General features: G+C 42.9%; 1 protein-coding gene across 4 annotated transcripts in view; it reads right to left on the reverse strand.

The window, feature by feature from the left end:
* Positions 1 to 26,286, reverse strand: part of sema5ba (sema domain, seven thrombospondin repeats (type 1 and type 1-like), transmembrane domain (TM) and short cytoplasmic domain, (semaphorin) 5Ba) — a 129,393-nt gene that overhangs the window by 79,544 nt on the left and 23,563 nt on the right. Inside the window, exon 2 of one of the 4 annotated variants that reach the window (XM_069533401.1) lies at positions 24,569 to 24,633. The exons of the other annotated variants lie outside the window; for them this stretch is intronic. The gene's annotated coding sequence lies outside the window, so the exon portion shown is untranslated. The remainder of the gene's footprint in view (positions 1 to 24,568; positions 24,634 to 26,286) is intronic. 4 annotated transcript variants of the gene reach the window in all.

Below are 26,286 nucleotides of genomic sequence, written 5' to 3' on the forward strand. Positions count from 1 at the left end.
AGTTGAGGCAGCATATAAAAATAGAAGAAGGAGTAGAAGTGGATTTCCTTTAGTCTATGACAAAGACGTTCATGAGGAATGAGTGTGTGTGAAAAGTGAAACTGGTCATTCATTTACTCTATTCAAATGGAAGAACTTTATTCAAAAACGTTAGCAGACACACGCCAGTCGACAAAACCAATCGCAGTCAAGTAAAGGTACACGCAGGACACGTAGGTTGTGACGACAGGACATATGTTTGTCTTAAGTCTGCTCTCTAAAGTGCAAATGAAAACTAACCGGATGAGAGACAACAAAGACATGAAACTTAGTTCGGACCACGGTCGTAACTTTCAGATGTGAAAACGCCCTGAAAATACATCCAGATACTCGTTTATATAAAAGCACCATCGTCTAAAAATTATAGAGAAATACAACAGTGAGTAAATGTTCTCTCCCCCTCTGCCAGTGTTTGACAATTTACATGAGGCAAACAATATCTCATCGGGATGCTTCAGCATGGTGCCGCTTGGTAAACAACCCAACACACTGCAACACCTCATATTTTTCTCCTAGAGGCTTAAAGTAAAAATACAACAATTCCTTGGCACCAAGATAATTTTGGAAAGTTCCTAGATAAACAAGGTAAGCTCTCCTCTTTAAAAAAAAAAAAAATCCTTCTCTTTATCCAGATGGCAGTCAGTAAATCTCAACCTTTCCTTAGCGCAGGCTCTCACAAGTCCCTGCCGATGCCAGCATGTATCTATGGCAACAGAGCAGCAAATTGGTAGTCAGGCAGCGGGAACCAGGTTGAGTGTGTGTCGGCACAGACCTCTCCAGTCGACCGGCGGGAGCTGGATGCAGCGCGGTGTGAAGAAGTGGAGTGTTCAGAACAACGAAACGCTTCAAGTAGGCAAATGTGAGCAAAATGTGCTGAGAGGGTGATGACAGTAAATGCATGTACTGTGTAAATACAGAAATAACAAGACAACCGCCTCGCCTTTCATTTCTCAGGTACCTTTGCTCCAGATGTGACTTTCCCCCTTTAACTAAAAAGGAAAAATATTCTGTGTCCACAATGACAGCTTTTCAATAAGCATACCTTCAGTTCTGCACAAAACCTGAACCTCATTTCTGTTTCATTCTCAACCCTTCTCCTCCACTTATCACTCCTTATCTGCTTTGCATTCTGCGCCCTCACCTCTTTCTTCCGTTTCTCTTAAGACAGTTAGGGACCTCTTTATGGCCGTGGGAGCTGGATGCAACACAGTGTGAGTCGAGTGCTTCGGACAATGAAAAGCTTGAAGTAGGCAGATGTGAGCAAAAGGTGTTGGAGGACGGTAATAATAGTAAATGGATGTAGGCTACTGCATGGATAGTAGAGTCATTAATGCTTAGTCTCCGGATATTTCCGCCGGTCAGGGGACTTTACCGACAGCTTTTCAATACGCACTCCTTCGATTGTGAAACAATTAAATTGATCCCTGGCGTGACGAAAACTTCTTCCCATCTCATTTTCAACCCTCTCCTCTGCCCATCAGCCCTTGTTCTCTTTGCACTCTGCCCCTTCATTTCTTTCTCCCTTCGTTCTCGAGACAGTTATGAACCCGGAGTTTCCAGAGAGCACTTCACCTTTTTGTGGCTGTTTGCCACCTCATTTCAACCTCGCCTGCGAGGGGAGTACCTCTAATTACAAGTCAATGCTAACTCCCCCGGCACAGTCTCATCCGAATCCATTACGACACTGATTAAATTGCTTCCGGTCCATTGGGAAGCAGTTGCAACCTGTAAAAGAGAACTATTTTATGCCATGTTGGAGCGGGACAAGAAAAAGAGTCTGTGTGGCCAAAGATGGTAAAATAAAATCAATGTTTGTTGCTTTTAGAAAAAATTTGTCATCGCAGAAAACAGATAAGGAGACTAATTGGTAATTTCTGAGGAGAATCTCCCGGAGGGTGATTAGATATCATTGTTAAGCATCTTTTAGCAGGATTTCAAGTTAAGCCCCTTTAGAGCTTTAATCGCATAAAAAATGTGTTGTTCCTACAGAGCCTGCTGAGATCCACCCTACGCTCATCAGTAGCTTTTATGGCAAAGGAATACCAATGTCTCCTCATCCAAAGGCTCACAGGAATTCTCTCTCTCACGCACGACAAGATATGAATTGCAACAGAAGGAAATAACACCTGTTTCTTAAAGGAACTAAACACACGATCACTGCCTCCAATTCTGAATGTAAATCAAGCAGGTTTATAACAGGATGAAAAGCAGCAGAACTCATTTCACACTTGTCGTTTTATCTCAATGTTGCTTCTGCTCACATGAAGAAGTGAAGAAGAAAAAAGCCTGTACAGTAAGTGTGTGTGTGAGTCTCTTTTTAATCAAACTAACAAATCAAAGAGACTTTACCACACAGTGATAAACGCCGACAACCACACCACGGCTGCATATTGCCACCATATTCCCATCCTATTCAAACGCTCCGCTCTTTCCCTCAGGGGGTTTGGTACAGCAAAGGCTACACTGACCATGTCTAATTCAACTCAATAGCTCAACCCCACCAATCTCTTTAATGCCCGCATTGCTATGGGGGGGGTGGGCCGGGGGCAACGGGGGCCTCGTGAGAGTCTCGAGGGGAACGGGGCTGAACATGCAGACAACACACTTGGGGGAAGGACGCAGGAATGTGCGATGAAGATGGTTACAGGGTGATATAGAAGACGTTTTTCTCTTTCTCTTCTTGGAAAGAAAGGGTGACGGCAGGGTCACGGCACGCATCCCTTGTTATTGAGTCCCTTCGCTCATGCTTGACAAGCCAGGCACAACCAGAGAAAGAATCTGCTTTAGGAATGAGGGAGGGTTGACCTCAGACTGGATAAAACCTGTGTGTGTGTGTGTGTGTGTGTGTGTGTGTGGGGGGCAACAGTGAGTGACAGGGCTGATGAAGTGGCGAGGATGGCAGCCACTGTCTGGATTACGTCTGATATCAAATCAGAGGCTGTGGTGGAATCAAGGCATTATGGAGCTTGAGGGTAGGGACCACCTGATACACTCATATAGCTCTGGGACTGACAACTGAGATGTGATGAGACAGAAACACAAGGACGGAGAAGGTAAAAAAGAAAGGACACTGGATATGTGCAGACTGTGCCTGCAGTGGGCTCCAAAAGTCTAAGTCTAAGACAACTTTTGAAAGTAGTCTCAGACTTTTGGACGCCACCAAAAGTGTCAATGTGCACGTTTAGTGTGTGTGTGGGTGTGGGTGTGTAGCATAAGTCTGTACGCAGTTAAACAGTGGTTTAACGGGGTTTGAATCCCAATGCGTGTCAGCATGGGTTTTCTACCAGGTACTTCCTCCCACAGTCCAAAGACATGCAGATTGGGTTAATTAGAGACCATCAATAATAACAATACAGAATGAGCAGTATAACGTATAAAAAATATATAGTAATAGTAAATAAGTTGTGATTTTGGACAGTTTTCGACAGATCTTTGACGATTGCTGATAAAGACTCTATGACGAGGCTGAAAGCTCCTGAGGAAGTAGGTTTTGAGTTGAGAATGTTTTGTCATCACATCATTTTCTTTAAACAAATCCCGTTGGGTTTCACTGGCAGCTTTTAAAAAACATTTGTTACTCATCTGTATCCTCACATTTATATACTGTGAGCACCGATTAGCAATTTGTTCCATTAAATTAAAAACTAGAGCGCTTCACTTACTATTGCAAATACGGATGCATAACTCCTTCTCTCAAATTAGGGTAATAGCTTTTAGTTACTGCAGCAGCCAGAAGTGAGGTCAGAGGTCAGTGATCTGCAATAGAGAAGCAGCCAGAGCTCCTGCAGCAGCATCGCATTATACGGAAATTGAAAAATGAACCAATCAACCATTAATCTCTTCGTTTTAAAAGAACGTTTGATGGAGCACCAGAGAAATCAGGAGGTGTAATATTTCAGATTAGTGATATTTGAGATCCTGACAGAACCTGAGAACGGAGGATGCAGCTTGGGCCAGCGAAGAATGTTGGTACAGATCCAGGATTTTCGGTTTTCCACTTTCTTTAACATTGTAAGAAGTTTTTAAGCGTTTACACCATTTTCCCACATAATAATTCATCGATGTTGATCCTGTTATATATGAGTGTGTGACATTTGGTGCAGCCAACTTAAGGGGATTTTGGGGCCTTGGCGGACGAATACGCAACTTGTTAAATTCCAACAAAGTGCATGAATAAGAGTCGTTTGTTCAGATAAAACTCTCGGTTATTTCAGGAAAATACAGCAGAAATGTCCTGTCCCAGAAAACGGAACAGGAGGAGACGATCAAACACATGCTGGCCTGGATCTCAGCTACAGAATGCACCACCTCAGTAACAATCAGGAAACAATCATGAGCAGTATGGTTTCAGGGCAGTGGCCTGAGAGATGGATATTAATGATGATTAAGTGGAATATGGTTTGATTGAGCCACTGCTGAGGGCGGAACAATCCTGAATCTGTCTTTCTTATCTTGTCTTGAACTCACGCATCGATTCTGTCATGTAAATGGGAATGGTCTGTTCCCAGCAGTGCTTCTATGTGCAGCACGTTCTCCATCACACTTCAATCATACACTATGGGCACAGCTGGATCATTTGAGGTTCAGTATCTTGCCAAAGGACACTTCAGCATGCAGAAAGGCAGAACAAGGGATCGAACCGCCGACCTACTGCCACATCGATAGCCGGCACCTGTAACAGCCAGCCATTTTATACCTCTTCCACATCCCGCTCTGTAATAACTCTGTCTGGCCCTCAGAAACTCTATTATGATTTCACTTGGCACTGTCAACCACAGTCTCACACCTTCATTCAAACACGCACACGCACACACACACACACACACACACACACACACACACACACACACACACACACACACACACACACACACCACAACCATAATGTGATATTATCGACTGCATTTCTCTCTGCGTCTCCCTGATACTGTTTCTCTGTGTGAACTGGGAGCCCCCCCCCCCGCCCCCGCCCCCGCCCCCACCCCCAGGCCTGTATTGATTTGAACTCACCAAACTCGTTCAGTGAAGCTCGGGGAGTAACAGAGACTTCAATTTTGGCCAATCACGCTTTCGCATTAGAAAGTTACTCCACAGGCTGAGCTCAGGTGCATTATCAAGAAACGAGTCTCACAAAGCAGTAGTTTGAAAACGCAGTGCAGATGCCGAAGGTGAAATAACAAACACTGTTGTACAGACACACGGTTAGTGTGGAATGATAAATGATTATTAATAAATGAGTTTAAGTTCCATTGATAATGTCTTAAGATGTAACAGGTTTTTTTTTAACTTATGTTTAATGGTCAGAATTCAATCTATAAATTTCCAGTTTTCAGAGGCGTGGCCTTGTCCTAGTTTTCGGAGTCAGTGTCAGAGTGGTGAGGTCAAAGGGGCAGGGCCCAGATAACGTGCTATTAGAGAACAAAAAGCCAGAGACATGAGTAACCGCTCAAACAAAAGCTCTGTCCAACACATCTCTGCCATGACACGGCCACAAAGACGGGCGTCCGACGCTCTGAGTGGAGGTCGTTAATTGTAGAGCCAAAGGTCACGAAGGGTTTTTCTTTTTCTTTTTTCTGCAGAGCTTCTGTTCATGCTCAAAAACCCCCAACTGATTAAATGGATATGGGGCAGAATAAAAAAGCAACCCAGGCTTTAAGTTTTCAGGACAAAGAGTCTTGCATTGCAGCTTTATAAATGTATATAATAAGTATAATGTTATCATGTAGATGTAAACCAGAAGACAAGAAATGTCCTCACACCAGTTGAGGCTCGCTCAATCGTTTTATTCAGCTTCCACCATGTTGGTGGGATCCTCAGCTGCTGTGAGGACATTTCGTGTCTTCTGGGTTTAATCGCTCATCAAGTTTGGATGTGTGTGTTTCCATATACTTTCTGTATCATGTAGATATAAACCAGTTGGAGATTCTCTATCAAAAACAACAAAGCTGATGTTGGTCATTTAAAAGACGCTGGTGGTCTCTGGCCTCGTCTCCAGGACCTTGCAGACTTCCATGTCCTTCAGCGTGTGGTATTCTGTCTGCTAAATGCTTCGCGTCTCTGCGATGAGTCACAGACACAGCAGGGCAATGGCAGCAGCGCTGATAAGAGCTGATAATGTGAAGATAGCAGCATAAGACTATCTCTTCACTTTAAACTTCAAGGCGTTTAAATGTCAGCGACTATCTGAAGAATCCGAGACAGGACTCACATGTGGACACGACGTAAACATGAGTGTTTATGTGAGGTCTAAGAAAAACACTGGCCTGACTCCAGTTGCCACCTCCGTGAAGCCGTCCTCTCTCCGTGCACAGGTTTCCACAGAAAGCCAACGGTGCATAATTTGCCACACAAACTGAATTACCCTTCCATCCCACATGCTGCTCCGTTCTGCTGCGAGAGCAAAGCAGGCATTATGAGGCAGCGATTCAGACAGCTCGCATTTATTAGCGGTCTCGAGGATGACATGACGCGTTCTGTTCTAATTAACTGGAGCGGACACCAAACAAAACACACACAGAAGGCTGAGCCAGGCGATGTAATTGATGAGCAAATTTATTATATCTGACTTCAAAGAGGCCGCGGATCAAAACACAGCAGATGATATGATGAGCAACAAATACATGATTTGGGGGGTGCAGTGTGTACAATGTGTACAATGTGCAACACAAACACTAATATAAATCCTGCAGCTGATAATGAAGGTGCCGCTGCTGGTGTGTGTCTGTGTGTGTGCATGACTTCAACAATTATATATATATATATAAAACTCATTATACATATACAATGATAATTAATTGAGTATTTGAAATGCTTGAATGAGACTAAATGATCATTTAAGTGATTGTTAATAACATGTAGTTATTTATTCCATCATTAGATCATTAGATGTAGGAATCATCAGCCTGCTAGTCACATATAAACCAGGCTTCTCACTCCGACTTGAACAAATATCAAGATGCAACTGACGATTATCACAGAAAAGCAGAAAAATCCTCCCGTCTGAGAAGAAGGAACCAGACAGAATCTGGCATTTTGCTTTATAAAAAATGATTGAAATGGTTAATTGACGGGAGGTTTCATGAAAATGAAGCAAAAATCTCTCAGAGGATGAAGAAGGGGATGAAAAAGCAACAGTTTGCCGCTGTATCATCACAGTTGATTGGAATCCGCCTGTGCCGACATGGCAATTAAGTGCTGTGTTTGTGAGCGTGAAACCGGCAATACCCCTCGCCAGTCAGAGAGAGGAGGGGTGTGGAGTGTTATTAGCAGGAGTGATCCACAGCCATGATCCCATCAGCAGGAGTCAGACTCAGGGACAGACAGGGGGGGGGCAATGAACAGACCCCTCTGTCTGCAGCAGAGCGCCGGGTTTGAGCCGACGGGCTAGATTCAATTCCACAGGCTGCCCTGATGGCTCACCCTGGATGGTGGGCGGGAGCGTAGTGCATAAAACACCCATAATAACACACACTTACATGTTGATGTGGACACACACACAGCATGCTCACTGCTCCGGACATTTATAACGTCAGTAAAATCTCTAGTTATGAAAATGTCACCGTATCTCTGAAGTATTTTACATTAAACTAGAGGGCTGCTAGGAACGTGTGCCTCTCTGCCAAGGCTAACACCTTATCTCACCATGTTAAAGAGATTCATCTGGATCTGCTCCACAATTTATTGGTTTGTTCCTCAGGTCATGCACCGTCCCTCCACTAAAATGAATGGAAACCAGTCCAGTAGTTTTTGCATAATCCTGACTAACAAACACAGATGAAGCTCAGAGAGCACATGCCTCCTCCTCCTCCTCCTCCTCCTCCTCCTCCTCCTCCGAGGCCCAATAGTCCACTTGTAAAACCATATTTATATCCACCACGTCCAGATTTTTTTTGTATCTGCACCAAATTGCATTTTCACTCTCATAAATATCCGTCTGCCCTTTAAAAAAGATCCTTGAATCCTTCAGAGAAATAAAGGAACGGATAAAGTGGTAATCTGTCCTGCAACTTCTTCACAATCCTGCTAACTAAGAGACAAACAAACCGAAAGATTAAGAAATAAATTTCATATTCTGATGTGCCTTATCTGCCGAGTGTCGCCACGTCGTGTTTCCTTCATTTCAGATTAAAAGCACTGTAGCATCGTTTAGTCTTGCGGTTGTAATCTTCACTTGCACACTGGGTTGAATTTTATGTTTTGTTGTAATCCATCTAGTAGTTTTTGCGTAATCCTGCTAACTAACAAATAACCGCAGGTGAAAACAAACCTCCTTGGTGGAGGAACTTAAATTGAGCATCTATGCTGGAAGAACATTTTATAATGAGCCTGGTTCCTTATCAGTATAATGTCTACATGTGATCTTGGGCATTTATATCAACTCACTTAAAATAAACTATAATGACCATTTAAAAAAAATCTTACTCAAATTAAGCTCATCATTAAATGTATTCTCTGATGTGACTGAGATACTTTGGGGACATTAAGCTAATGTCTTTTTTAACGTCACAGGAAACAGCATAAACTGGGACCTGAATCAGTTGATCCCGTAATCAAACCTCAGTAGCTAACCACCATTGCACAGAGTAACAACTGAGACCTCTGTGACTCGTGGATGGATTATGAGGGTTTTGGAATTAAAGTGTTGCAAGACCTATTTTGTAACTTTGACTTAGACTGAGCTGGGAAACATACGGCCCCGTGATACACAGTGCGAGCAGCTGCTGGTGGGGTGCGTAGCTCCGGGCGCCGCTGAGACATGAAATTAGATCAAGACAGCCCAGTTTGAGACATCTGGGAATTCGAAAGCTTCTCAGATGCCAAACGGCTGCACATTGATCCCAAACACCCTGATGCAGGATTTAATAAAAATGATCACTGTGGTGTTTGGTCTTAAACAGCACCACTCACAACACAAAGTTATGCAAAGGGAATGTGTGCGCTGGAGGTACTGGCCAACGCAGCGTCCTGCCAGATGGCGTTGGGTCGTGCTGCAGGGGAAGTTGAGTCAGGATCAACTTTTCTTTTGCCGTGCTACCCAGTGATTCTCTGCCAGAGCTCGACGTGTTCACAACCCTTGTGGCCTGAACTTGGCTCAACTAGAAAGTTAGAAGCTAAATGAAAATGTCTGAGTTTCTTCACTTTGAGTTGTTTGGTGCCTCGTTCTCATGATGTATTTTTATCCTGAACTTCTCTGAGGTCAAACTTTGGCTGTTGACACGTTTAGAGAGAGAAACAACCCACAACCTGCTTGAAACAAAGTTTGACGGTTTACATTAGAAAACAAGATTAGGTTTTTTCCAACATGTTAAAGTTGTGTGATTATGCTCTTTGAGTTTCTGTTTCGTTAACACATCAGCTGTAGTGACAGTTTGTGACATTTACATCATTCAATCAGCTCCTTCCCAATAAATCCAACCACATGATCAACTTGAGGAGCACTCATACCTCCGCTGACACTGACGCCACATCTCACAATCTAGAAAGTGGAGAAAACATCTGGATCTGCTCCAAAATTCAACTGGTGTCTTGACCAGGAGCTGTGAGAGCCTCTAACCTTCAAAAATCACTCTGTAGACACTACAAGATCTAATTTAAAAATCTAATCATGGTGGAAAATGATGTTTCAACACATTTGTGACTTGCTAAATGCATAAATTAACAGAATATCCTCATTAGGACAACAGCACATTTATTAAAATCATGACTGTGCTTCACAGAAAACATACGTGGTGTCACAGCGCAGTCAACAGGGTTGGAACTAGCACAGCTCCAGCAGCAGGAGAATCAGACCTTCACTGTCCTGTTTCTGTCAACCCGCCCATCCCCCCCCCGACCTCCTGCCAATGCCTGTATACCACATCTATGTAAAATATCACTTGCTTCTTTCTTTGCTCCGTTAATAATCACTGTGGCAGACCTGTGTTGTCGTTTATTGACAGAAGAAAGTTTCCCTTCAGCTGTCAGTTTGTGTTTGAAGCAGCTGCGTCGTCGTAACAGCTTCATTTTTCATCAGTTTTATGAAAAAGTTATTTTTGCATCTCGTCTCAAGCTTCTGCAGAGTTTGATTCTCTTCACCCAGCAGCTTTCACCCCTCTTCTCTCTGTTCTATTTCTGTGGCAGCGAGTAGAAAGAAACCTCTCTGCTTCCCGTCAGCCTCCTTCCTCTCTGAGCTGATGGATCCGAACTGTAACTCTGCAGAACCTCTCTTCCCCTTCGCTGCCGGAACCCAACCGAGCAGCTTTAATCACACGCACACAGGGTGGACTGCAGCTCGTTGGAATTTAATGCAGCATGAAGTGCGTTTTACAGCGGGGCTCAAGTTTTTGTCCGGTTTTCGTTTCAAATGTTTTATTTCCAAAAGCGATTAATAAGTCGCTGCAAATGAGATGGCGATGATAACGATGCTCTTTTCACGAGTGCGTCTCTTTATTAATTCTATTATGGATAGTCTCTTTGCATCGGGCCCCATTAGACAGAGTCGGTCCAGTAGAGCACAGCGTAGCTCAGGTTTAATTGACAACACGGCACACATGGGAGCGTGGAAGAAGGCCTGATCTGAGTGCATGACTGATCAACACAAATGCCAGCCTTCTCCCGCAGGAGCAGGAATTTCAAGTTGGAATGATGCAAATGTTTGAATTAGTATTCAGACAGGAAAAGTATCAAATTACAAAGAGGAGAAGTGAAAAACTAAGTTTTTAAACACCACAACTTCCCTTTCTAAGCATCACTCTCGAGCTTCAGTAGTAAACAGTGATATTTTATGCTTAAGACTCTAGTGAATCTCTTTCTGATCCATTGATTGATCGAGTTCTTTGTTTGGATTTCACGGAGCTAAGGTGGTTATGTGTTCACCCCTGTCTGTTTGTTTCAGCACAAACACCACTGAACAGATCTGAATTAAAACCGTGTGGACAGATTTGGAACGTGGGCCGAGAAGTTTTGACGTGGACTGAGTCAAAGGGACAAATATTTTATTTCAAATTAAAATTGCAGAATTTTGGGACGTTTTCACAAATGTCCCAGAGAATATTTAATGGGTCATGATCTTAATCAAACGTGAACAACAGACCTGATGAAGTTTCGTGGTTTTGTGTTCATTTCTCTGTCTGAGGAAACTGTAGCGTCTGCTGGCTGGAAAATTAAAAAGATAAAAAATGGTCTCATACTGGGATGGATTTGGATTTGAAACAAAATCTATCTGGATCATCAGCGCTGCTTGGGTCTCTCAATCACAATAACAAAAGGCTGGTGACCTAATGAAACAGACTTCATTTGCGGGAAACATTTGGGATAATGTCAGTTCTCTCTCAACAAAAACATATGGGTAGTTGTTTTTGGACGTTTAAATGCAGAAAAGTTACTCATGTCTTTAAAATTAAAGCTCAGATTCCATCAGCAGATACTCGAAAAGTTTCTCTTTAAAATGTCTGAGGTAGAGGTGATGCAGGTCATTACTTCCTGCAGCAGAAAGATTGTACAACCAGCTCTGCTCCCAGAACAAAATACAAGCACCCATTATAGACTGTGGTTTAACTCTCTTAATTATGCAATATTCATTCTGTACGTGCAATGTTTCTTTTCTATTGTTTCTTACATTATAAATATAAATATATATACATATCACACTAAGGAGAGCCGACATGTGGAGTTGGGACCTGGTGTTTGTATGGATTTCTCAACATTGGCAGAAAATCTCACACTACCTTTGGGAGAGAGGAGCAGCTGCTACATCAAGTTCTATGACAAACATTGAGACCCACAGCTCAGGTCCCTTTGGAATGCAAACGGGCAGTGGAGCAATTCAGGATGTGTACCAGCAACCAGGAGGCATGAATCCCCGAGAGGAATCTGAATTTGCAGAGCAACAATGAAACACAGCCCCCCCCTCCATGACTCTGATTAGAATTCACAGACTGCACTGTTTTCACAACAACACTGATGAAATGCTACCCTCTTCCACCCGGTGTAAAGTCTGAATATTTTTGCCTAGTGTCAATAAAATACCTGAGCTTCTGCAGCAATATTAAAAATTTAAGTTTTAAAAACAGTATATAAATATATTTTTCCTGAAATCCAACGTCTCTTAAGCGAAAGAAACTTGTCCGAAATGCAATGATGTAAAAGTTTATCTTTATATTTGATCTAAGAACGAATCTGACCAATAACAACATCAGGAACTCTGAGTCAGACACACTTCAATTCAAGCCAGATTATTTTACGGCTGCCTCCTCTATGTTAGTGTTTGGGACATGGACCAGAAAGATGGTGTCTTCCATTTTAGACAGTTCTTATCACATTAATGCGTCTTCAAGTTATTTGATGCTTTAAAAACGTGGGGAAATGTCATTTTGACAGCAGAGACTGACTCATGATTGGTCGAGAGCCTCTCGTTCACACGTATCGATGCCGCACTGCCGCACTGCCGCTCTGCCCTACGTCACGTGTTTGTTTGCTCAGATATGTCGATCCAGTTTCACTCAGAGGCCTCTTGGTCTGAAACCTTTGACGACAGTCCGTGGAAAGTCGTGGTTCTTTCTCTCACAAATCTTTTTGCTGACAGCAAACCGACAAACTTTAATTCAGAACTGTCATCAAGTTTCAGATGATCAAACCCCCTCGACCTGATGCCATCGTCCATCACAAGGTTTTTCAGCTCACCCAACAGAATGTATTTTATCCAGCTCGACATATTACATAGGTTGTTTTTGAAAGTTTAAACCCAACAGGGTCATCAGACTGTATCTGCTGGACCAGCGTGACGGCGGAGTGATTTATTGATGAACTTCCTCCTTTCATCAAAACAAATCTATCAGAACCGAAGAGGAAGTTTTACCTGCAGGGCGGAGATGCATCATGTCCGTGAGGAAGAAAACAAAAACAGGCATCGCACCATTTGTCTCCTGCAGCCTCCACGTACTTAACAAACTGTGACTGGACTCGGCAGCAGAACTTTATTTATTACGTCTGTGTTTTATAGATACACATCTTGTTGTTTTTCTAATTTCTGCTGTTTGTGGATCTGTTGCTGTTATTTTATGTGTGTGTTGTAAAGGTAGAATGAGTAAAAACAAATTCCCTTAAGAGCGACCAAGGCTTCATTCTTTCATCCACACTTTCCCGATTGTTCCGGCTGAAGTTAAAACACAATAGAGTCGATGTTTAAATGTACATTACGTCTTCATGCTTTATGTTCAGGAGCAGCACTCGGTTAAATCAATACAAATCTTGTGTGGATATAATTATGTGCAGGATTCTCTGATTCTCAGTTCAGTGATCGTCAGGCACGGAATCGTTATGAGACGACCGCAGACGGCCGATGCGTCCGACGCCGTTCATCACCGACCAATCCGCTGAGTCCACAGGCCGCCCAGGTAGGAGCCATTCCATTAAAGACCTCCCCCGATGATTACAGAGCTGTGATCAGCCACGAACACATGACTGATTTGGAACCCTGCTGCTGGTGGTCGAGCACCATGGTGCGTGTGATAGAGTGAGATAGAGAGAGACTAAGAAACAGACAGAGAGAGAGAGAAAGAAGAAAGAAGGAAAGTGTGTGAGTGAATAAGCAGAAGCTGCTGTTCCCACCAAATCCATCTTATTGGATTCAAGCTGTGGGTATTCATCACTCGCCACCATTGTGCCACTTGGGGATCGGCTGCAAAACTTTAATAAAAGCTGCCGACGTCAAACAAACAGCAAAATCTGTCGAGAGCGCCTCCGTGATTCCAGAATAAGGAATTTTTGTCTGTGAGGAGGATCCCTGCATCGTGCGGAGAGAAAATCACCAAACGATTAATGCAGCAGCCCGAGAGGAGCAGACTCTCAGGGCCTCCGCACTCAGGATGTAACAGCACCGCCTCTGGAAATTGAAACGTTCACCTTATCAATTGGTCCGATCTGTGATATGAGAGGCGTCACTTTCAGTGAGTCACATACACCCACAGCTCCAATCAGTGCCGACCAGGTCACTGTGCAAACTCACAGAGCTCGTTGTTTTCAGCTTTAGAAAAATTCAGCCTGAAATATCTGTGGAATAGATTCTCAAAATAGATTTTGCGACACAAACAAAGAATTTTTTGCCATTTCTTCATTTCTCGTTTTTACTCTCTCGCAAGTCGTGCATTCATTTTCAAGTTGAAGATCGCTGCAGGTCAGACACGTTCACAACAACAAGAAAATGACAAATAAATTGCATTTATGTTTTTGTGTACAGCACATCAACACGAGCCCTTATGACCAAAAGATCTCAAATTCCATCTAGTTTCAAAGTTGACTTCTTCATCTGCATGTGCGACGCCTCTTTCATATTTAAACATCTTGTGATATTTGCATTAGTCACAAAAGAAGCTTATAACACAAACTGATATTTTCAGCAGATCTTATACAATTATTGGATTAATTGAACTAATCACACACTTTAAACTGATCTCTTATTAAAAAATACAGGCAATTTTCTGTGAGCGTTGATTAAACAGAACATAAACAAAGATATGTCGATAAAATAGAGGCAATGAAATGATAGATGTTTACACAGTGGTTCAGCAAATCACTGCTCGTTATGTTTTTCACTTGAAATATGAAAGAATTTGTCTTTTGTAGTTTAAAACTACTTGGAATGCTTTTGATGAAATGCTTGAACTGAACTTTTAATTGAGTTTGAAATTACTTTTCAGAAACTATCACTGAAGGAGAGAATATTTATAACATCTGTTAGGATGCTGCGTTCCTGTCGGGTTGACACTTTCCGCTGAATTCGACAAAGTCCCGTGACACAGGCTCACGTCTCGTTCCTGCATCAAAATTCATCTCATGTGACAGTTCGACAGCTAAAAATACAACTGTTAACGCAGTAAACGCACTCTGACAAGGTGATCAGCCAAAGTGTTCCAGGGGATGGTTGCTCAGGTTTTAGGGAAACAAACACTTGGCGATCAGAGTCAACACAGGCTGATATTCTTAACCACACTTGACTTTGTCCTTTCTTATCTTTTGATTGTTAAATGCCACCAGTGGGTTTGAAAGGGCTGTAAACAGTTGATGCTTTGATGAAAAATAATAGAAACCTCCATTGTCATGAAATTAAAAATTAAATATGACACAGAAGAAGTGTATTGTGTAAATTGATAACTGGAACACGCTGAGAATGAATCTGATGCACATTGACGAAGTGGCTTGTGCTGCATGAGGGATCTGAGAAGTGTATAAGGAAGTTTGTGTAAGTGTGTGAGTCATGTGACTATAGGAACTGCAGCAACATACTGTATAACAGCATGTGCACATTACAGCTGAATTACACCTGGAGCAAAGTGCCATCATGATCGACGTCCTGCTGCTTCTAGTCATTAAGGTATATTTGTTTCTCAGCTCAAGATGGGAAATGTGAGTGATCATGTCGTTATTAACGCCCTCAACAGAGTGATTATAATATGATTCACGTCAATGCCTGACACAAGTCCACCCACACATTTGACAACTTAAAAAGAAAAAAAAAATGTTTGGCTCTTATGTATAGTTACTAATTCTGCTTTTGCTCCACAGAACGCGATGCACTCCGAGGAAAACATTAGTCTGTGGTAACAATGTGCTTCTGCCCCGCTCCGTCCTCGGAGGTTAAATTCTGCCACTTGTGCAGAAACACTGTGCAAGTGATGTTTTAGATTATTTGCATACAGAGAGGGGACGCACAACCTGGGCACCGGTTGCCAGAGGAAAATCGATTTGCAGACAAATGCAGTCCATCTCGCAATCCGGGCGGACACATGTCATTACATGTAAACGTTGTCTCTCACACACAAACACAGGAAGAGGAAAAGCGGTCAGATGTTAAGCTGGAACCACAAATCCCATTTTCATTTCACAAACTTCACAGGGTTCAGTTGGACTCGCTGCAGTCACAGCCCGCTGTTCGTACAAAGACTGACAGCAGAGGAGGAGGACCGAGCGTTGAGGAGAGGGATTGAAGATTGCAGGAGCACTTTAAGCTGTCAGAAGAGCACAACGCTTTTGATCTGTCAGAGGTTCAAACTCTGCAGAAAACGCTTCCTTTGTGCACGTTTGTTTAAAGAAACTAAACTTTCCTGGAGGAGATATTATCTCTGAATGAGCCGTCACACAGATCATCATGGTTTTGAAAATCTGACAAAAAGGCTGAATTCTCAATGAATCCTCCCAAAGTCACGTTTTGTGGCGTCTTTCTCCAACGCTGCTTACAGGCCAGGGAGCGAGGGGACATCCGGTCTCAAATAAGACAGATGATCAAGCCTGACGCCATTTGCGACACAGTTGCTTTACAAAACACGGCGCTGTAATTAAATCCATTGTGATGTAATTAGAAAAAAAAAACATCCTGCATCCTGTTTTAATTGCTATGTGGTCTCACAACACAATTTCTCGTTACAGTTGTCTTGATGCGTGACCCAGGCGTTATGCCAGGAAATTTGGCGATGAAAATGAAACAGGTCTGATCACCGGTGGCATTGTTTACCGCCCCAGACGCACACATGCAACACATTTACAATTCTGACTGAGAGCCGTCACCCTCGCCCGGAGGAGGGGGCGGTGTCGTGTTGTAATTGTGATATAATCACCCGCAGCAGGAAAAGGATTGCAGCTTCTATTCCTGATGAAATACAACAATCAAACCATTCCTTCATTTTTTTGTTCATTTCCTCATTAGTTCTGTAAATGAGCAGTTTGATCAAGCTGAGCAGGAAATTAGAGGCTGCAGCGTGGATATCTTCATCAAAGCGTTTGTGTGTATTTATAACAGGAATCCAAGAAATCCTCTTGTGTCTAACTACCTGTTCAAAAATGAGAGATTTCCAATTACCAGCGTCATCGTTAACTAATTGGCACAGTCTGTTTAATTTGAAATATTCAACTTCTCCATTAGGGTCTGTGTTCATGTGTCTATTTTGCTTCGACAGTTTAATATTGAGAGAAAATTACTAATAACACCTTCTCTCTCAGTCCCACTCCCTAATTTTGGCTGAGACACAAAGGACTGAAAACACACACACACACACACACACACACAAACACATACACAAACCTCCTCTGCCCCAAAGCTCAGAGTAATTAATTCTGTAAAGAAACCTAATTCTACAAAAAAGAGGTCATCCTGTACAAGAACGAGGATTACATGTAATCCCATTTTGATGTTGAAGTGAATGTACCTCTTAAAAAATGAGCATAACGAAGTGAGAGGCTGCAATAAAACCCAGATTCCCTGAAGGTCTGAGTGAGAGTGCATACAGAGCAGGGCGGGAGCCACGGGCCGACATGTTGGAGTCTCATTCACCAGCGGCCACAACAAACCCTGAAAACTCAATATTAAGATACTCGTTGGTTACTCCCAAATGTTTTGTTCTTTCTAACCTGGATAACTCTCCTCCCCGTTAACATCAGTGGCCAAAGTTATAATTAAGTACAACAAATAGTAGGTGACAACCTACTAAATGGTGATTTATGTGAACACAGTGAAGTGTTTAATTCCAGGACTGAATAATTGTCTCTGTTTTCTCTTTGCTGGTTGTTTATGTTGAATAAACCCTTGTGGTTGATTAATTGGAGCCTTTGCAGAGTCTAATGTTTATTTGGTGTCTCTGGGATTCCTCTGGCTGTTACACTATATCTATGTTATGTGATGGCTGGGTGACCTTTCCTCCTATAAGCATGTATAGATAACGGATAGATGGACACGTGACCTGTCCAGGGTGAACTCCGCGAATGGTTGTTAATCTTTGTCCGGCTGTCTCTCGCCCTAATTTCTGCCGGGATTGGCTCCAGCTCCCAGCAACCGCATAATGGATGGATGTCTGTGGATTCCTTGTGGCTGTTATGATAACTGGGTTTAACTCTTGCCCAGTTTAAGCTCAGAATAAACAGGTAGATGAAAAGAACATGCGACCTCATTCTAACTCTTCTTTCTCATTGAAACGAAATATATCCCAAGTTATATCTGTCCCTGCCGTGGCTTCACTCGACTGTGATGCACCATGTTTGTTGACAAAGCAGCAGAACACACGGTCTCTTGTTTGGCCATTGATATCAACACCAGGTGTAAGTGTAATCTGTGGATCAGGTGTCATCATCCAGATAATGTTTCTGGATAACAGAGATCACATGTTCACAGATGTAAATGAGGCGTTGTCTTTGAAGATAAATGAAACTGGAGATAACCAGGATGTGTGTTTGTACTGGAGACAGACAGATAACAGTGAAATCAGCTCTGGCATCAAAGCTCAAATTTCACTGCGTCCGCATGACGGCAAGGATTCAATTTGTCTATGTCTGTAAGCGTTTCAATGAAATGCATTTCCCCAAATGTCAGTGTTAATCAATAAGACGCGCACATTTAATGACAGGAATAAAATATTTGTAGGTTATCTCTGAGGACATTCATCTTCGCAATATGGTTCCACATCACAGACTCAACAAATAAGTGATGGGAAAAGAGACGCACCGATCTGGTCTGCTCTCCTGTTTAATAAAGTGCTTTGATTTAAGATGGATGGAACCTTTTCCTCGGTGAGGCCTACAAGAGTTAGTCTGACTTAACAAAGAAAACCCAGCAGGACGACTGCAGCAGACGCTGCATGAAAATAAAACCTTAAATGTCCTGCTGCAGCTGACTTCACCTGTGAAGTGGAGGGAGGGGACGGTGTCATAAAACATTTTAATGTCAGCGGGAAAGAGATGAGGAAAAAATACTAAATCTCAAACTGCTGCATCGGGGGCCAATTATCTAAACACATCAATGACATAATCAATGCAAAGAAAACCAGCCTGTTGTTAAACCCAAAGCATGAGATGAAACTGGCAGATATTATTTTATTATTATCGTCTTCAGGCATCAATATATTTCTTTGATGTATTCTCTATTAAGCTTTTCAAATCCAAGTGTCTTTGTAATGGAAATAGATAATGAGCTTTCCCAGAGGAGTTAATCAAAGCTATTGTTCGCCAAAAAATGAAAAGACGTGAAAAGACGTGAAAGAGAACAGACTGATTGTGTGTAGAGAGCGAGAGAGAGAAAAGAACGAGGTGGTGTCCTTTTCTTTCATGCTATTCCTTGTTTTCACCTAGAAACAGGAAGTGATTTATTTTGACAGCTCCCTTATTGAGTTTTATTTCATTCTGATGAAAAGTCTTTGTTGTGCTCAACAAGAGGAGTAAAAAAAAAAAAGGAACAGAAAACGAGAGAAGCGAGGGCACTGAGCGATAAAATAAGGAAAAATAAAGTAAAACAATAAAACGATGGCAAGTTAACGACACGAAAATAAAAATAAAAACCTGATTGTAGCTGTGAGTAATCTGCTGGCTGAGGGCCTGCTGGGTTAGATGTGACCCCACAGGAGGAGGAGAGAGCACAGTCCAGGTCTATAATTAGAAAACACACAGTGCCACTAATCCTTACTGAATGATTAAGCAGCAAACAGCAGGTTTACAGCCAGGAGCCCACAGACCCACAGCTGAGCGGCTGGGAACAGTCAAAGTCGGGTTCCCACAGAGCGGAGTAACCCACAGAGGAGACAGTGGAGCTCGGCTTTGTGGTACGACTGCAGGTGAAGCTGCTGCAGCCCAAAATAAATCGAGGGTTTCAAAACGGATTTGAGAGATGTTAACACATTAAAGCTGGATTTATAGGTGTGCCTGAGGGGCTCACAGGCCCCGTATGTAACCCACGAGTTGAGGATGCAGCAGCTACAGGACACATGTGGACTGTTTCCTTGTAGACAGTTCTGAAGAGGGTAGTTTGGACTAAGAGCGAATAAACACCAAGTTTAAATAAAAAGTAGAAGCATCTGTGTGAGCTGAACGCTTTCTTCTTTATTTGGTGTGGAGCTTCAGACTTTACAGTTCATTTGTTACCAGACTAACGGATGAACAGTGAAAATGTGTTCGGCCCGGACAGAATCCACCTGGTGGAAGACAGGAGCTGACTCCGACAATTGCGTTCTCACACTGAGCCCCTTCGGGTAATTTCAGGTAAATACTCAGCGCACGTCTAAAAGCAGCTTTAGTGTGGTGTTCCCAATAAAGTGCTGGGAATAGTTAAAATCCCTTTAAACACTCATAAACCATCTTTGTTCCACCCTGAGCTTTGTGAAAACTCTTTCAGAAGACAGTGAGTCAGAGGGATGAAGAGAAAAAACATTTTAGGCCAGATTTAAATGTTTTCACTGCCTCCTCCATTCAGACAAGCAGCAGCAGTCAGCTCCGGAGTAGCTGGAGAAGACAGCTAATCATTAGCCAGTTAGCCTCCATTATGGCCTGGGATCCAGGCCTGGCGATAAAGAACCAAAGGACTCAGGGCTCACGGCTTAATGATCCGAAGATCAGCGCAGGATTTACAGGCTCAGGCTTTCCACCACAGCCCCTGGACAAAAGCCGTCTCCCTTCCTTCGTCTACTCAAGCGGAGGGATTGAGTTCATAAAACCAGGAAACAATGTTGGAACGTAATGAAATCTCCCACCTATCGTGGAGAGAAAATAAAATGGAGACATCAATCACCGATGTAAAGCCTTCATTTGATTGGATGATAAATAAAAAGCCAGGAACAGAACATTTCACAGCAGCCTCCTTATTAGGTTTTCTTTGAAGAGTTTGACTCGTGGTACACTCTGGAGTTTATGTGTTTGGTGAAAACTTGATTCGACCATTTCAGGCCTGGAGGATCCGCTCCGGTCGTTCGATAGTGAGTCTAAGCTCTGCTGATGTTTGAAGACTTAACTCCTATCACAGCCTGGAGCGGACACCATCTACATGTTTATTTGCTGTGAGACGTCTGCGGTGTTTCCCTCTCAGATCTGAGTTCATCGGGTCGCCTCGAACTGTGCACCTGAAACACCAGCGTGGCGCTCACATCACTTTGTGTAGAGAAATGTTCGACCCTCGGAGCCTCAAAATGGCTGGTATTTGTTTTTGTCTTTAACTAATTAGTAATACAGTAATGTATTAATGAGTTTGTTAATTAATCTATAAATAGACTAGACTATCCACTACCCTTTAAGGGAACCCTTCTCCTTTAACTGTAGATTGGAGTAGAGAGGAAATTTAGTAAAATATTATTCAACTAATAAATAATTTAGATTAAAAATGACATAACACAGAACTTTGTTAAAAATAAGAAAGAATTCATTAAAGAAATTAGGATTCAAAGAATCTTTTAAGATACTGTTTAAAAAGAGGACTAAATAATTGGATTCACAAATTTAACGATTTCAATCAGGTATTTAAAAGAGCAATTTCCTTTCACATTTGCATTTTCACTTCCTCTCCCCTGCTGCTTTTCCTTTTTACTATTAGCTGTTTGATTTGCTTCCTCGTTTAGCCTTTCTGTGACACTGGTAAAACAATGAAAACCAGCAATGGGGTGTAACAAGCTCCCTGATTGCAAATCACCTGACGCGTCACGATTCTTCATCTGCCACTTTCTCCTTCTCACATCCACCGAGATCTGACACCTGCTAACGGAAGAAACTGGAAAGTGAAAAATGTTGTGAGCTGATGATTTGTTCCTTCTTCTGCAAATACAGAGCACGTTTAAATCCTGGTGTGTGTTTATGGATCGATGTGTAGACGTCTGACAGAGCTTCACATCAGATCCGGCGATGACATCATCCTCTGGCGTGTGTTTTAAGGTTAATGTCACATCAGCCTCGGCCGGCGTGATTTTTACTCATCTCAGGGGACCCTCTCCATCACCGTCACCATCCCCCCGACGTGGTGTGAATGACTCCTCTGTGAAACGGGCCAAGGATCTGCCAGCAGCCCCTCTCTTTGTGAGCTGAATGGGCAACGGCTCTGCCACGTTTTAAAGCACACTAATGTACCATGGCTGGACCACAAAGGCAGCGTGGTAATTTGCCAAGGATAATGACGCTCCCTTAATTCGGCCCTCGGGGCCACAAACAGAAACCTTTAAAGAGAATCCCCATCCAGGGATGAGTCCCCTGTCCCCCCTCTCTTCGTCTCTGGGTCTCTTTCTCCCTCTCAGTCCACCCCTTCTCTCTTTCTGACCTGAAAGGAACTTGTTTTCTTCCGGCTTATTGTCATCGCAAACTAAATATCAGCAAACAGCAGCGGGGCCGGAGGAGACGACACGCCAACCGCGACTGGAGCCCTGATCTCGGCCCAGAGCAGAGAACCAAGACAAACACAGAGGTGCTTCCTCAAAGCAGTCGGAGACGGAGCACCGCCGCCGCCGCCGCTGCCACCGCCGCCGCCACCGCTCTGCTCCAATGACACATATTAGGGAAAGACATTTAGGCCACAAATTGAATCGAGCAGAGTAAGTGGAAGCAGACAAGTGCTGAGCAACAACAGAACATAAGCAAATGCCAGAGCCGGCCTTCAGGGATATTTAATACAGAGGGTTAGAAGTAGGTGAGATTGGAGAAAAGTGGTTTGTGCCATTCATGATAAATGGGTCTCTCTCTTCCACAAGGTGTTTTTTTGTTTTTTTATATGATGAGTTAAATGTTCAGTTAAATGTTCAGTCTCAGTTTGAGCATCGTTTCAAACCCACAACGTACAAGCTGCAGGTTTATTCAGAGCCATAATCGGGTGATAAATCCTGAAGAGATTTCTTTTATACTCGTGATAAAGATGATCCTTGTGCTTTTTTAACAGATTGTACCTGATGCTCCGCAGCAGATAAATGAGGGATTATAACATTTAATGATCTTGTTGTCGGAGTTTGGGGGATTTGTGTGTTTTCTTAACAGCTTTATGCAATATGTTCGCTCCGTGTCCTCACATCTATGTTTATTCACATAATCTCTACTTGTGCCTGAAAGAAGACACAGAATTAGCATGTTTCATTAAACAATTACCCACGAACAATATTTTTCATAATTGAAACTATCATGTTTGGTAGTTGAGTTAGTCCTCGGGGATGTTTGGTCCATATTAATTTATTCTTTTGTTGACTTTATGAACAGGATTTGCATCTTGCATTGTTATAGTATCAGGACTTGAGCTTGTGATGTTTTCAAAAGGAAACTAACTTTAGAAAAACTATTACCAGTAACCTCAATGTCCTCTGATGCATACAATTCATTTCATTTCATTATTTCAGTTAAACCAAAACAATCAATCAATCACATTTTATTTGTATAGCCCATATTCACAAATCCCAGTTTGTCAATAGCTCTTAACCATGTGTGACATTCTCTGTCCTTAACCATCAGCAAGAGGGAAAACTAAAATAATGGATTGTTCTTCCTGAAACTTTTGACCCAAACACAAACTGTTGTGCAGCACGTGACATTAAATAAAAATAAATCCAAACTACTCCGGTTCTTTAAAGCAAAAAAGAGCCGAAATCATTTAGGTAAAATTGTTTAAAAGGATCGAAACCTCCTGGTTTCCTCGAGGTTTGAGACGCTGACTGTGATTGCACCGTCGATTCTAGCCTTAAACCTCTGTCCCACGTGTCCTCACCCTCACTCTCTCCCAGTGCTCCCTGGCAGATCTCTGCAGTGAACTCTCAAAGTGCCTCAAACACCAACCACAAAAAATAAATCTAAAAACGAGCAGATGTCTGATCCACAGAGCGGCTACATGGCTTTCATAGTACTGACATACAAGCCAGTCAGATTTCCCTCCAGCCTCAGCGTATACCCTCAACTTCGGGCTGTATCACTGATAACGAGGCCAAAACACTTGATGCCTCTAAGGTGCACAGCTGAGGTCATGGTCCTCGCTATCTCCTGCTAACATCTACTGGTTGGTAACTTAAATTGCGCAGAACACCTTCAAATGTACGATTCACCATCTTGTCCTATATATTCTAAATGACTGCTGACATTACGGCAACGCAGGAAAGACGTCAGACATCAGAGGAGCTGGCGTATACGACCTTGGACGGGACTGAGGTAGAAGGAGGGTGAGGTTGTTCATATGTCCGGTCACTGAGAGAGATCTCGATAGTTGAGTATAAGGTACGATGTAGAGTATGATCTGTTGCTACTGTGATGATTCAATGCGAGTTAAAAATTAGCTTTTAGGCTCAAGGCTGTAAGAGAGAGAGAGACGGGTGGGGGGGGGGGGTTGTAAAGGTAAAACTCATCCATTAACAGCCCGTCCCTCCACCCGTCACCCCTTCCTCTCCTCCTGCTTATCCTCCTCTCCTCCGCCTCCATTGCTGTCCTCTCACTGCTGCTTTTCAAATCACTTCACTCAGTCAGAATAAAGGGCTTTCACCCAAAAAAAAAAAAAAAAGACTGCCTTGCTTTTTACTACTGAGGCTGCAGAGATGTGGGGGGACTGGGTGGGGTGGGTAAGGACACTTAGAGAACTGAATAAAGAGAGATAAAGAATAACAGCCAATACTTAATCATAGAGATATCCACAGGAGCGGAGAGGAGTTTGGCATTTGCCGGCAAAATTGAGCGGAAAGCAAGAAAAAAAAAATCATAAAAAAGAACATTGAATTGGAGAAATTCAGGTAATAGATGCAGAAACTCAGAAGAAATGTGTGAAAGTAACAAGCAAGCGAAAGAAAGTGAAAGTACTCACCAGCTAAGCATCACTGGGGTGTGGGGACGGGGCGGAAGGGGCCGTCTGTCCTTTTCAAACTGATTCTGGAGGAAGAGAAAGAGGAAGGGGGATGGGTGAGTGTTTCGGTAGCTGCTAGGCTCCTTCTGCCGGCGCTCTCGTAAACAAACCGCCAACTTTTTCAATGGGGTGGAGAGGGCGGAGCAGGAATGGCATTTAATCCGAGACTTCATGGGGTTTGGGGGGGGGGGGGGGGGGGGGTGGACGATAACAAAACCACAAAGTTCTGCACAGTTCAAAGCACCATAAACTCCAAACGCCATAGAACACAAGCGAAAAACAGAGGCCCACCACGCTGCACTGTAAATTAACAGTACAGATGTAATGAGGTGAGCCGACGCCTAATTAATTGCTTTGAATCCAACACAGATGCTAATATGCAGAGAACACTTCGGGTTCCAGGCTTTTTGATCTCGATGCCACAGAGCAAATTGGTACAAATGGCCCCGGCCGGTTTCTACAGCAACAAGCAAGAGCTGCTCAGACTCGCCATGTCCCTCAGGAGGCGTCAGCTGCCGTGAGGTGGCCGCCGTTTCCTTCACTTTCACACAGAGCGGCGGATAAAAGAGGGATTGATTTCTGACGCCCGGTGAGACTGATGACTTCCTCTGTGATGAGCAGGATAATCAATTGAGTATTCAAATCGCTGCTGCTCATTAGCATGAATGCAGATCTTAACAAAAAATACACTCAGCAGAAACTTCTTATGGCTGCAATTAATTTCATTATCGATTAAGGCTGATTAGTTTTACAACAAACTTATGTCTGACAATGTCAAGAGTCCAAAACGTATTTGAAATCAATTTATTAACAGAAAACATGGAGCCAATCCTCACACTTGAGAAGCTGGAACCAGATGATTAAGTTTGTTTCATAAATGTCAATTAATCGGTTATCAAGTTGATTTACAACTTTTTAAACATCCTGTTAAAATGCCTTCGAGCAGATTCTCCAGCTCGGTGCTCTGCGGAGTCTGGACGGACACGAAGGCAGGAAGGTAAATGCACTTAAGGAGATTTTCTATGGAGCTAAGCTGAGAATTTAGAGCCGAGCAGCGGGAAGTGTCCATTCAAACAAAAAGAAAACCTCCCCGTAATCTTCAATGTCATTGCAGGATCAGGCTTTGTTCACCGCAACTAGTGAGGCGGAAGAATTCTCATAAACTACCTAGTGTGGAACCTTTAGTCTTAACTCACACACACACACACACACACACACACACACACACACACACACCTCAGGCTCCCGCAGCGATGCCTCAGTCAGCCAAAGAAAAAGTTCGGGACAAGTTAAATCTGCTCGGTAAAACTTTGTTGAGACGACTGAGAGGAAGGTGACCTTCAGCCTGATGCAAAACACTCTGCAGAGTTGAGCTTTGATAAAAACAACACAGATCAGCCGAGGCCAATGTTCGATAACTTCAGAACCAGTGTCGGGTTCCAGATTTCGGAATAGAGTCACAAAAATACGACTGTGTCCGCTCAAATCAAACAGATCGGATGTTGTGCTCACTGACGGCTGTTTCCCAATCTGAAAAACCAGATGATGATTAAATAGGAGACCAAGTACAAACCTTTCAAACCATTCACCTGGTGCAGCAACCTGTTTATTCACTATTCTGCAGATACACTACGTGACACTGAGACTAGAGGATCATTAAAGTCATTAGAATTCATCAT

The sequence above is a fragment of the Paralichthys olivaceus genome, chromosome 10, assembly GCF_024713975.1.
Source record: "Paralichthys olivaceus isolate ysfri-2021 chromosome 10, ASM2471397v2, whole genome shotgun sequence".
Classification (NCBI taxonomy): domain Eukaryota; kingdom Metazoa; phylum Chordata; class Actinopteri; order Pleuronectiformes; family Paralichthyidae; genus Paralichthys; species Paralichthys olivaceus.